Here is a 13,124-nt window from a genome sequence, read left to right on the forward strand (position 1 = left end):
ACAATTAGCATGACAATAACATCGGTTAATACTTAAAACATGAGTCTATGACCTAAAACTAACAATTAAGTACTTAACATAATTGCAGGTTCAATTAAGTTAAGTCCATAAGACTTAAGGCCATGACATAACACTAAAAAAAATCAAGTAATATTATTTAACCGATATCCCACCTGGAAATCACCTGGAAATATCGGTAAATATCGGTTAAATATCGCTAAATGTCACCGATATTTGAGGTCCGATATTTTGGACCGATATTTGACACCGGTATTTTGAAAAGTACTGATAACCGATATCCCACCTGGAAATCACCTGGAAATCACCGATATTAACTGCTTAGCTGCTAGCTACAGTCGGACCTGCAGGTCTGCGGGTGCCAAACGTCATACCTTTTTATGACCTACATTTGTCGTTGTTACCTAGTCGATAGTATGGTACAATTTATCACATGATACCTTAATATAAATTCGGTTTAAGGTAGTTAGTACAGCAGTAGTTCCTATATTACAACACTACAGTACTACATTAATTTACCCTTTACATATTTAGTGATCTTTTCACTTAAACATTAATGTACAAACTATATTTTGACAATGATAGTTACATTTGGGAAAATTACACACTTTTACAGTAAACGAACATACAAAATGGTTACGCCTTGGTAGAAGGACACTTTTAATAGAACTATAGGTTTTTCTAAGAGATTCAAACTTTTACAAACACTTACAAACATTCACATACTTATATCACAAATGTTTACAAACTCGTGTTTATAACTACGTTCAAATGTTTTGACATATACACCGACACTAAAATACTTATGAACTCACCAGCTTAATATTGATACTCGCTTTCAAAATAACTTCTATTCTCAGGTCGTTAGTAGACAGGTACCGAGACCAGCTTTTGAGAAGATGGAGCGCATTCAAGACTCATCTTATTATTTTGATTTACTTTTTGGTGTCTATAACTGTACGGAACACACTTGTATTAAAATTATATATTTAATTCAATGGATGATGTTGTTTGCTTAGTTACTGTTATACTATGTTGTGATAGTTTACATGACGTCCTCCGCCCCAGAACGTTTCCACCGTTCTTGGTTTTGGGGTGTGACAGATTGGTATCAGAGCATTGTTTATAGTGAATTGAGTATATCAACCCATAAAAGATATACTAACTATAAACCCATTTGGGATTAAAACACTCTTACCAAGAGTCTATACTTTAAATATTAAAATATTTAATTAAGTATAGTAGTCTGCATCCATACTAAAATCAGTGTCACAATGACAAGAACAAAAGTATTACGATTGTTAAATATCACAAGTGAGCTCGGGGATGTATGGTCAGTCCTGGGAATGGCATAGCCTGATCAACTATGTTGGTCCGAGGAGTGATTAGCATATACCTTAGAATGGTTGTGATATATTAACAAGTCTAAAAACTTACCAACAATACCACAAGGAGATCAGTAGAACCTAAACTTAAAATACTATAGGGGTATTTTGTGCTACTACAAGCTACTTATATACTATATTCTTATACCTCTCTTCTCGCGTAGATTTAAAATGGTTGGATTCCATCATGGCGACCGGTACTTCCCAAATGAAGGCAATGCTGGGTGGATCGAAGAAGAGCCCGAAGATGAGCATCCAATCCCTTTGGATGATCACCTCGCAGAAGGCTTTTCTGATGGATCTGACTCTGAGCCTGAAGTCAACAACTTACCGCCAGTAGGTCAAGCCCCAAACAACAATCCCCGACCAGTTTTCCCAGGTCCCACTCCCTTGTGGGCAACCAACTTGAATCGCTGGAGTGACGAACAGGGTCAACCCTTACCTTACTTTGGGGACCGAAGCTTTTACAACCTCAGTGAAGGTGGCTCTGCGGATCGAGCTCTTCCCGTCATTATCCGCAGAATAGCCCGTAATGATGAACAAGGTCGAGCAGCCATCGACTGAGTCATGGAGATTGATGCTAATTCTGGTGTCAACACGGTCCGCATCCGCCGTCTTGAGGAAGAAATGGAACGGACCAGGAAAACCAATGAAACCCTGCAGCAATAGCTAGCTGCCTCCCGAGTCGAAGTCATAGAACTTCGAGTTCGTCAAAAGGCTCATGAACGGCACCTTCTAGAGGTGGTCCGTCAAGTGGGAGACCTCAGGGTTCGCCCGAGGAATTCCCATCACCGTTAGAAGATGTCTAATACATCTTTGTCTTTTGGTTAAGGAATATTCTTTAGTATCTGTGCCCTAAGTAGCACTTGTCTGTAAAATATTCCTAACTTTTAGTACTCTAACTAGGAATCTAGGAACTGTCAAACTTTCCGAATGGTATGATGTAAGACCTACTGTTAGGTCGATTTTCCCTGAACTTATTACATCAGTAATACCAGTTTTATTGACATCTTCCTAATCCGTGGGAAAATATATACACTTGTGTTTTCCTACTGATCTTCTATGTTGTGATCTCAAACACTCATTCAACTGTTGGGCTATGTTTAGTTAGTCCATGTGTCACTCTCACCCCACTTACAATTGATTCTTACCATTTTGTTTATCTTTATTAACTTATAGCTGAAAGATGACTCCTCACAAATCTCCCAGGAATAACCCTGCACCTCCACCACCTCCTCCTTCGGTCATCGATACTGCAACCTTGAATGTTGCCGTAGCTGCAGCAGTGGCAACTGCCATGGCTCAGTATCACTCTACTGATGCCAGCAGAGGTAGAACCCCTGTTGACTCTATTTCTGTTGAAATCCCTTTGAGCTCGAGAGAGTGCTCCTACAAGGATTTCACCAACTGCAAGCCGAAGTCCTTCCAAGGAACCGGCAGAGTCATTGCCCTCTCGCAATGGTTCGAGAAGACTGAATCAGTCTTCGAAATTTGTTCGTGCCCTGCTGCGAGTAAAGTTAAATATGCCGCATGAACCTTTGAAAGAAAAGCCCTGACGTGGTGGAACGGCCACGTTAAAGCGCTAACTCTCATAGTGGCGAATGACATGGGTTGGGAAACCATGAAGGACCTCATGGTTGAGGAATACTGCCCAAGGGGTGAAATCCAGAAATTGAAGCAGGAGCTGTGGAGCCTAACCATGAAGGGCTCCAACATAGTCGCTTATACCGCCAGATTCAATGAACTGGTGGCCCTCTGCCCCAATATGGTTCCCACTGAAGGGAAAAAGATCGAGAGGTACATATGGGGGCTAGTGCCTCTGTATCAGGGGAATGTCCTATCATCAAGCCCTGCTACCTTCGACAATACCAAGCGACTGGCACAGAGACTCATTGACCACGGAGTCAAAACCCCTGCAACAACAACAACCCTAGCCATCTCGGAACCCTCCAAAACCGCTGACACTAAGCGGAAGTTCTAGGAGGAAAAGAAATAACAGCTAGCTGCCAAAAAGCAGCAAGTTGTGGCAGTGCATGCCGCAATAAGCCCTGCTGCTGCTACAGCTCCGGTGGGGCAGTATGCTGGAAATTTGCCTAAGTGCAACAAATGCAACTACCACCACAACGGCCCCTCCCGTGAAATGCAGTGCTCTAAATGCAACAAGAAAGGACACACAATCCGTTTCTGTAAATCTCCAGCGATGTCGATCACCCAAGTCCCCGGCTCTGGCATGAGCTAGACCTGCTATGGATGTGGCGAGGCGGGCCACTATAAGAGGGACTGCCCCAAAGCAAAGAATATTGGCATAGCAGGGAGGGTACTAACAATAGGCCATGGGGAAGTAGTTGCTGACCCGACGGTGGTGACTGGTACATTCCTCCTCGATAACTCCTATGCATGCATTTTGTTTGATAGTTGAGCGGAGCAAAGCTTCGTGAAACATAAATTTGCTCGCCTGCTTAAACAGCAACCACACACACTTAAAGAACAATTCACAGTAGAAATGGCTAATGGAAAAACAGAAAGTACAAATAGCATATACTTAGGATGTACCCTAACTCTAGATAACTATTCATTTCCAATCGAGCTTATGCCGGTCTCGATTAAAAGCTTCGACCTTATCATTGGCATGGATTGGTTGAGTCTTCATCGCGCCGACATCATGTGCTATGAGAAAGCAGTCCGTCTAAACCTCCCGTCTAACGAAACTCTTATCGTCTACGACAACAAACCCGGTGCGAGTCTTTGTATTATATCAAGTATTCAAGCACAGAAGTATCTACGTAAAGAATACCATGCATTCCTTTCTCACTTCATCGATATGAGCCTCAAAACGAAATGTGACAACCCGAAGTTTGCTCCATTGTCGTAACCCGTTTCCGTCCATAAAATTCGTCTTTTTGGAATTGTTTCTGTTTAAGTTTTAAATTAAGTCATTATTTTTGAGACTTCTATTATGACTTATTTGGTATCTAAACACATTAGAATCTCATGAAAACATCCCAAACTATTACTTAGAAAAATTTTAGTCTCGACCATATTGGGTTACGACAACTTAATCGGGTGTGACCAAAAGCATCGTATAACGTCGGTATCGGGTAGAATTCCACCGTGTCCCAAACTTGGAACATATTTAAAGTGGTTTAAGCTTCCATTTGAAGCTTTTTACTCTCTCTCACTAATCTCTCTCTAACCTCTCTCCTCAAACCAAATTTAAGGTCCAAAAACATCAAATTTAAGCTCCAAATCACCAAGGTAACTTCCCTAACTCTTAGTATATCATCTTAGACCTTCAAATCCGAGTTCAAACTATGATTTAAGACCATTTTCATGTGTTTATGGCCCTGGAACATGATTGGGCTGTAAACACACATATGATGGGTTTTTGAGCCTTTAAACCCTTCCAATCGACCTTTGGAGCTTAGATATGACTATATGACTTAATGTACTGGACTTAGAACACCTTGAATCCAATTTTTGGGGAGTAAACATGAGTTTACTACCCAAGAACATGCTTGGTCCATAAACTCACCTTCATGGAGAGTAAACTCATGTTTGAATGTTTAAAAGCCAGTTAAACACACCAATAGCCTTGGATTAAATTCTAGAATCAACCACAATCGATTTAGTGGCCTTAAACTTGATGAAAACCACCCCTTTCAGAATTTACGGCCGTAAACCCCCCTAGAATGGGTTCCTGGGCCGTAAACTCACTAAAACAAGTCAAATGATGCCTTAAATTCATTCTAAGGCTTGTAAAATTGGTTTGAATCACATGTGATTGATCTAGGGCCACCAAATCATGAAAGGAATGAGTATATAGGAGCTTACAGCCGTAAAATCCTAGTTTAGGGCCATAAACTCCCTTTGATGGTCCCTTTTATGGTAAAACTCATTCCTATGCCTTCGATTAAATCATAACAACCCTTCCCAAGTGTTAATTGACCATTTAGCACCATAATACCCCATATTCATGAGTTCACGGCCGTGAACTCATATGGTCATGGTCTTAGGGCCGTAAACTCCCTAAGGATTTTACTCTTGAAGAGCAAACTCATTTTCCAAAGCCCTACGTCCATAGATGTCACCCAGGTCACTCCAAACACTTGATTTAAGTGTTTTCTTGTATTGGAGTGTATAATTATATCTAATTATTGATTTAAAGTCTAATTAGATACATTTTTATACCATTTCATATTACATAGGAACCTCGTGCGTTATCAAGCCCCGAACCAACACATAGCATCCAAAACATCACGTTTTCTCATCTGGTGAGTTCACACCCCTACCTTTTTCCAATGTTTTTCAATGTTTTCAGGGGGGAATACAAGAAAAAGTACAAGAATATCTTGTACTTAAATTCATTATTTCATTTGAATGGTTTCATAATCTGTAAACTTTTAAGAATTGAAAACATATTAACAAACTGTTTGACTTGCAGAGTTGTTTTTCAAACCAAATTCCAATTCTTATTATATAGTGTTATACTTTATACTTCGCAATTGATAGTTCACACATTTACTATTTGAAATCATAGAACTTTGTATTGTCCTTAATAAAACACCCCCGAGATATGAGTGTGAAGGACATGTATCATTAGAACTTAGTCAGGTCCTAGTTAGTACTCCCCCTAGATACGAGAGTAAAGAACCAATAAAACCGGGTTTTCCGTATTAATATATTCAGTTTTAAATTCATGAATCTTAAGATTGGAGACACGTCCTTTGCAACACTTCCCCTAGACACGAAAGTGGAGGACTATCCCTATAACCAGAATCTCCGGAAAGGGAGAGCGTGACTTGAGTGTATATATCTATAAAGGATTGACTATCCTGCACCTGGCTGCTAGCTACAGCCGAACCGAAAGGTTCAAGGGTGATAAAATTCATAAAAGGTATTGGCCCCGTCTCGAGTCATATCTAGTCTGTAGTATGGTTATGGAACTCGCAATCAAGATTATGAAAACTTTATACTTATTTATTAGTTTTATATACATGTTAAATCTAATGTACATTTAAAGGTAACCAAACTTTCAGGAAACTTCACACACACACTTTAAGTATGGTAGATACTTGTACGTTACTTTCAGATTCGATAACACTTCACAAACGTTTTAGGAAAATATAGGATTTTCCTGGGGTAATAAGTATTCATAACCAGATTTGTGTAACATAATAGAAAACTTAACATTACTTTTAAGAAAATATGGGATTTTCTTGGGTTCGAAACTCTTTTAGAAAACCGGAAGGAAATTTGTTCATTTTCAAAAAACAAAACCGCTTATGAACTCACCAGCTTTATGCTGATTTTTAAAATGCTTGTATTCTCAGGTCCGCATTAGACAGGTACCCGGCGACCCTTTTGACGAAGACGGAGTGCGTTGAAGACACGTCTTACTTTTTTTCATATATATACATATTTATCATACTTTTAGAACTTTATTTTGAACAAATGTAAATTTTAATATGTAATGTAATGGTTGTTTACTTTGCTTACTATGTACATTGGTTGCGATATTCATGACGTCCTCTGCCCCAGAATGTTTCCGCCTTCGGTTTCGGGGTGTGACAGTTGTTTATAGTGAACTAAGTATACCAAACCTTAAGTGGTATAAGACTATAAACATTATAGGGGCCTAAGTGCTATGAACTAAAAGTATACCTTAAAATATAAGTATTTTCAAAAGTATACCAGTATACCTAACTGTCAAAATCCGTAACTACAAGTAGAACAAAACATAAGTAAATGGGTGTTGTACGCTGCGGTCAAACCTGGGCAGTTATGTAGTCGTGTCTAGGATCAATATATCCTGGCCAACTATATTAATTCGAGACACGGCCAACATGTTCTTGGGAGTGACTGTGGTGTTTAGCATGCCTAAAACTTAACCTAATACCCCAAACATCGAACCATGGTCGTAGCGAATCATGAAATACTATGGGAGTATTTCTCGAGCCAATCCTTTGTAGAAATCCTCATTCAGATGTTGCTCCTTGAACATTCATCTAGCGATAAATTTATCTGTTTTGATAACTCTTTCCTGCTTTATCGCTTATTCGGAATATATATTTGTCATATCTCTTGATTCAATTCGGAGGACTTATCATCCTCTCTTTCCTGAACTTATTAGATCAAGATTCCTCCAAGAAAGAGACCCAGCTCAAAGACCAACAACCCTCCGCCACCACCTTCTCCTTAAATTGATCTTGTAACGCTTCAGGCAGCTGTTACTGCCGCAGTGACAGCCGCCATGTCACAAAGGAACCCCAGTAGTTCAGGAGGCGGTCCCCGGCCCCAAAACCAGGACGGTAGCCAAGGAAACCGAAAGGAGGGTTCTTATAAATATTTCATGAACGCGAAACCCACATCCTTTAATGGCACTGGAGGTGTCATTTCCCTCACCGATGGTTCGAGAAAATCGAATCTATCATTGAAATTTGTGCCTGCTCAGAATTTGATAAGGTGAAGTTCGCCGCCTGCACCTTTATCGACAAAGCCCTGACTTGGTGGAACGGCTGAGTCAAATCCCTAACTTTACCTATAGCCAATGCCATGGGTTGGGAAGCCATGAAGAAACTTCTGCTGGCTGAGTACTGCCCTCGAGGCGAAATGTAGAAATTAGAGCACGAACTCTGGAACTTGAAGATGAAAGGTTCCGATATTGCCGCTTACACTTCCAGGTTCGATGACTTGGCGTTACTCTGCCCGGGAATGGTCATCACGTAGAGTAAGAAGATAGAGAGATTTATCTGGGGGCTGACCCAGCCAACGAAAGGGAATGTCATAGCTGCAATGCCAGATACATACGACAGCGCCAAATGCTTAGCACAAATCTTAATCGACCATAGTGATGACCTTGAGGAAGCAGCTACCACTCCTGAACCGACAGAGGGGAGTGACGAGAAAAGAAAATTTGGGAAGAAGAAGAAAAGTCAGATATCGCAGGTGTCTTCGAAGAGGCAGCAAACTGTGGCAGTTCACGCTGCTACTACCCCTGCAGTTGTTTCTGTTGTTGGATCTGTTGGATTAGTGTCTAAGTCCATAACTATTTTGGTATGTACTTGACCCGATGGTGCATGGTCCTTTTGGGTTGCCTTCACCAAAGCAACTTGATAGGATGAATTATGGAGAGAAAGGATTAAATATGATTTATTAATATATTATATGGGAATAATATATTAAAGGAGAAATCATATTGTTTAATTAATATTAGTCAAGAATTAATTAGTAATTAGTTTTGTGACTAAAAGAGATTAATTAAACTTAAGGGACTGGAATTGTAATTATAAGATAATTGCAATTTGGGCCATGGATTGCCTTGTATCAAGGGTTGGACGAATTCTATGGGGAAGCCCATAAGGAAATCGTCCAAGGGCTTGATTAAAAGGAGTCTATGGGTTGCTTAGGGCTTAAGCATCCAAATTAGGGTTTCCTTGTTAGATAACCCTAATAGCCCAACTATATAAAGACCCCTTAAGGCTCAAAAACGTGGCTAATGATCTTTCTAGGGATTCTACACGTTTTTGGCAGCCTCCAACCTCTCTCCTCTTCATCCTCTTGCTTATGCTGTTTGTGAACCATTAGAGGAGTGACACTTGTGACTCTAAGCCTTCCAAAGTCAATTCAAGGAGATTTGGGATTGTTATTGCTACATAACAATCAAGGTATGATCTTAAACCTAATTACATATTAATATGATTACTTGAATGCTAGAATTAGGGTTTATAGTCTTGGATTCAAAGCATGTACAATAGAGAAACCTAGATCCAAGCATTAGGGTTTGTATGAGTACATAAGATGTCTTATGACCAAAACCCATCAGTGGTATCAGAGCCTAGATTGGTTTCAATTGTATTGATGCATTGTATATCTGAAAAATTCGATTTTTGGTGTTCTAGAGGCTGGACTCGCCAAGTCCATAGTTGAACTCGCCGAGTCCAGGGTGACTCGACGAGTCCAGGTTTGACTCGACGAGTCAACTCGTCAGATAGTGCTTATCTCGGGATTTCTTGCTGTTTTTGCATATGGATAGTTACCTTATCATGTTAGATCAATATTAATCCGATTATATGATATATTTGACTATATTTTTGATCTAAATGAAGATATTTATCAATTAATAAGATAATTGTTTCCTTATAAGATAATTGATTAATTATTTTGAGTAAATTGATAAATTGTTTTGCAAGAAATCATTAAATAAATCAAATATTGATAATTATGTGATTAAATGTTAATCTAAAATTATTTGTTATTTGATCCTTGTTGTTATGAAAAGTTTTGTTGTTTTGAAATTTAAATAGTTAAAACCCTAATGTTTTGAAAAAGGTTTCAAAACTTGCCCTCAAGTTTTGGAATTTAAAAGTTGATTAAGAGTTTAATTAGGAATGTTAAATTCTAAAACCCTAGTAATGTTTTGAAAAGTTCAATTTACACCCGTATGGTTTTATTAATTAATTAAGGAGTATAATTAAAAGAGATTTAATAAATCCATAAAAGTTTAGGTTAACCATTTAATTGAATTAAAAGTGTAATTGTCAAAGTTAACCACATAGTATTTTAAAAGTGTAAAATGCGCCCTATACTATATATAACATTAAAAGTATAACATTATATATATATATATATATATATATATATATATATATATATATATATATATATATATATATATATGTATAAGTAAAAGTCAGTCTTACCGTTAGTAGGCCTCATTCACGAAGCTAGTCTATAAGGGGTGTTTAAGGAAATTGCCTATAATATGGCGATTGAATGGGTATCCACTCTTACCCACCGCACTCTTGACTAGTGGAGGGTCGTTAGCCGAACAGGTAGGATAGGACGAAACCTTCCATTATAAGTATAATGAATTACTAAAGTAACTAAATGTTTTTCTAATTCCCAATCTTAGTTACTTAGGCAAAAGTGAATTGATGAAATTCCATGAAATTACACTTTGTGCCCTTGCGAAGACGTTAGTGGAGCGTGTGTGGTTTACCGGCACACTAAATGGTTCTAAGCAAAGGTAGCAAAGGGTGACTCAATGTTTGTCATAGTTCGGTGGAGCGTGTGTGGTTTACCGACACATCGAATAGGTGACTGTAACATGTGAGGGCACCATGTAGTTTGCATGGTTATTCACACCCGCTTTGTGATCCTCGGCATCCCAGTCACAAACTAGAGGGGCATATCGAGATTTAAACATGCCATTGAAAGTTCAATGAATCTCAAAGGATCTAGGAGTTTTCATAGATTTAAAACTTAAATTTCTTTTTCATTTTTTGTGGTGGAAATTAGTGAATCGTCATTCACTTATCTTCAAATATTCTGCAATTAGGGTTACGGCATCCCTCTCCCGAGTTGTAGAATATTGTGTTGGGTCCTAGCCTTAGTATTTCATTTGGGTGATTTACTAAGGACTCAATCTATCAACTAACTTGAATTCATTTTTCTCCCGTTTTGTAGATGTCAAAGTTTGACAACTATGGTCTTCCCAAATCCCGTGGAACAAGCATTACACATGAAGATGATATTCCACGATTCAATCGAGGAACAAGAGATCATGCTTCACTTCCTCCTCCTCCTCCAATTATTCTCCCTAACCCACAAGTTCAAAGGCTTGAAAAGTTCAAGATCATTCAAGCCCTTTTGGCAAGTGAACATAAAGAAGGAAAGTCAGTGTGTGCACACGTCCTAGGGATGAAGTCACACATTGATAGGATAAGAATGTTGGGATTCGTTGTCTGTGAGGAAATGGCTGTTGATTGGGTTCTTCAGTCACTTCCTAACTCATATAGTGAGTTCGTAAGAGAGTACTATATGATGAACCGCGACGTGACCCTTATAGATCTCACCAATATGCTTATTGCTGCTGAATCAGCAATGGTTTGGCACAATAGAAAAGAAAATTTGATTGGTGAATCTGCCTTCAAGACCTCTATGGATATAGACAATGGGAACGAAGGACATGCTATGATTGAAAAGATTGATCATAAGAGAAAGACGATGTCTAAAGTAGTTCCATGTCCTGTTCCAAAAAGAGTCAATTTGCTTTTATTGCCAAGAGAAGGGGCATTGGAGACAAAGCTGTCCTGTTTACCTAAGAGATCTAAGAGATGGGAGAATCAAAACGTATGGCTCTAATATAGGTAAAATCCATTAACTAACTCTTTTAAGCTTCTATTCTAGATTCTTAATACATAATGTGATAAGATTACAATTGATGTCTTGTAAGATCGAAGAAAAGAAAGGAAGCTTAAGGGAAGAAGTGAGCAGAATCTAACCGTGAAGGAATGGATTTCGATCACGTTTCTTGAAGATTAGATTCTTGAGATACTACTTAGTGTTAGAATTAGATTGCTAAGAAAGATGTATTAGCATAAGTTTTTCAATGAGTTGCATTGTGAAGGACAAATTTTTCCGCAATAAAATAAATTTTGATTTTAAATTTTATTTATTTATCCTTACAATGGCGTGTATGAAAAATTGATGTTAAAATTATTAGCAATAATGGATTTGTTTCTTATTGTGTTATGGAAAGTCAAGAATTTACCAAATAGGGAGAGTTTCTCATCGCCCAAGTTTCAATTGGACAGAAACTTGGAATCATGCAACTTGGTTGCACAATTAATGAGAAATTTCATATTTTGGAAATTAGACTAATTCATTGACAAAGTGTCAAGTGAAGGACTAGGAGATCAAGTACACAAAGTTGCGTGTTGATCAAAGTCCACCATAAGAGTAACAAAGACATTCGTCATGATTTACTAAAGGTTTAGTAAATATGATTATGCTTATAAGATTAAGTGTAATTCTGAATTGATTGAAAATGTTTAAATCAATAGCAGAACGAATAAGAAGAGTCAAGTAGGCAGAAAGATAAAAGTTTCTCCATTCTAAGAAGAAGGGAGAGTACCTTTTATGCTTTATGATAGGTCTTAATGATTAAGAACCATATCTCAATTGATCCTCTAACTGAGTCTTAGTACAATTGTATGTTTAAGAAGAGGAATCAAACATTGAAGAAATGGTTAGATCAAGAAGTCTATCATACTTCGTTCCAATAACAAGTCTTAAAGTTAAGATTGTGACAATGAGTGAAACGTATTAAAGGTTTATAACATTCATCAAATGTGGAAAGTTGTGATGTCTTGGATAAGATAAAGATCGACTAGGACCAATTTATGAAGTGTTTTGATAAAAACTACACTAACTCTTGAATATTTGTTTGTCAAGAAATGTTTATTGACAAAAGAATCTTATATGTCAAGGATTCAGTGGGAGTCTTATTGGCCTGGAAAGGTTTCAAGAACAAATCAAATAAATCTTATCGATCATCACTAGCACACGAGTTGAGGTTTACAACCTATCGTGTTGACAATATTTTGATTATGTGCTGTTTCAATTGAGTTAATTATGCATGTGAGTCCTATGAGTTCTCATCTTGAACGCATAAAAGGCAAGGCACCTTAATCAATGAAAGGTACATTGATAGGAAAAGGTGAGCTACTTACTACTTGGAAGACGTGGTGGGCAGCTGTGCTAACATAAGGCAAGAAATCAAGATTAAAAAAGACTCGGTCCATATGAGTTTGAATTTGTCGTAAACTTTGGTTTTAACAAATTCACATGGATAGGAACAAATACACCATTTAAATCTAAGTGTCATAAGATTTCCTCCTTCATGAAAATGATTGTGAGGAAATGCTTTCACTAAGAAAG

This window comes from Lactuca saligna, chromosome 3, assembly GCF_052625555.1.
Source record: "Lactuca saligna cultivar CGN05327 chromosome 3, ASM5262555v1, whole genome shotgun sequence".
Taxonomy (NCBI): Eukaryota; Viridiplantae; Streptophyta; class Magnoliopsida; order Asterales; family Asteraceae; genus Lactuca; species Lactuca saligna.